This window comes from Silene latifolia, chromosome 3, assembly GCF_048544455.1.
Source record: "Silene latifolia isolate original U9 population chromosome 3, ASM4854445v1, whole genome shotgun sequence".
Lineage (NCBI taxonomy): Eukaryota > Viridiplantae > Streptophyta > Magnoliopsida > Caryophyllales > Caryophyllaceae > Silene > Silene latifolia.
Window position 1 is genome coordinate 44,937,091 of NC_133528.1, and position 1,574 is coordinate 44,938,664.

Sequence of the window (1,574 nt, forward strand, 5' to 3'; positions counted from 1 at the left end):
GGTTACGATAAGTTAAATTTGTCGGGGGTTGCAGCAACGATTGTCCCCTGCTTTGCCAGTTCACTTTCTTTGGTTTGACTCGGATCTGCTACGAGGTGTCGATCGCTCGCTGCGGGACGATTGGGGGGGGGGGAACTGTTTGTACCCTTTACGCATGGCGGCGGGCGCCCGACTATCGGTGTGAGGTATCCTAACCCTCGTGGGGTTATCCTTCCATCTGATGGTGTCGTAGCTAAATCCAATCTTTTAATTATTTCAGCTGGTATCTGCTTGTTGCCTGCTGCTCCTTGTGTCAGATCTACCAAACGAAATCTTCCTTCACCTGTCCTGTTTGCGGGAGTGTTGGACTGCTGCTTCAGGAGATCAATTTGTGCCCAGAGCTCTCTGTCTCTCCTTCTTACCTCAGCATCTGCTCTCCTTTGATCTTCTCTCATGTTTTCCATAGCTTTCTGAAGATTTTCCACGCCGGCGAGCGAGAATCTGCGTGGGGCCCAGGCGGTGGAGTGACGCCTGAGCTTGATGTTCCTTTGTCTGATCTGGTCTGAGCTGAGACAACAGGGGTCCTGGGAGGTAGAGAGGCTTTTGTTGTTGGTATGATTCTTGAGGTATGTCCGAGAGCCTGTGTGACCACTGTCGATACTGGACTTTGGGTAGACGGTGGTGGTGGCGATGGTTGCCTACTCCCTGACATGGCTTCAGATACTTGCTTTTCCATTGTATATCTGGAATATCAACGATTGACGACCACAATGCCCCACGGTGGGCGCCAAACTGTTTAGGTATTTTTACCCAAATCGATTAATTAGGGTCAATGTAGTCTATATTCGTTGGTTGAATATATGTTGATAAGTAAATAGGGAAATAAAGTGCGTAATGTAAATTGACACGTAAGATTTTGGTGACGCGGAAAACCCAATGTGGGAACAACCGCGGGAGGGACGGTACCCTGCCAAGTATTGCACTATATGAATAGGAGGATGATTACAATGATAACGTTTATGCTAATCTTGCTGGCGTTAGGTGTCAGGCCTGCAAGATCTCAGACGGGTGTATATTTGTGAGTGATATGCCGTGATGTGGTGGTCTTGAGTATAATCTTGAATGAATGTATGGATGAGTGAATGCCCTTCTTGATTCGCGTCCTTGGCTATTTATAGGGTAAGAACCCTAGATATATCCTACCTCGAATATGGAAAGGGAATATTATTTCCATAAAGACTTATTTCCAAACCCGGACTCCCTTACCAATTCTCCCCGATCTCCCTAACTTCTCCCTAACTTCTCCCTAACACTCTTTAACACTCTTTTTCTTAACACGGGCACCTTTTATGACGGGCTCTTGATCCTTCTTAAGCCCGTTCTCCCTTCTCCTGACCGCGGGCTCCCTTCCTCCCCATCTCTTCTTTGTAATCTTTATTTTACCAAGTGGGCTTTCTTTATTATGTTATTTTTAGCCCAAACAGTCCTCATGTACTCAAAATGGTCGAATATGTTGACATCCTAGAGCGTCTAGGGTGTAACATTCCTAAGACTCTTGTGGTGGATCGCATCCTCCACTCACTTCCCACCAAGTT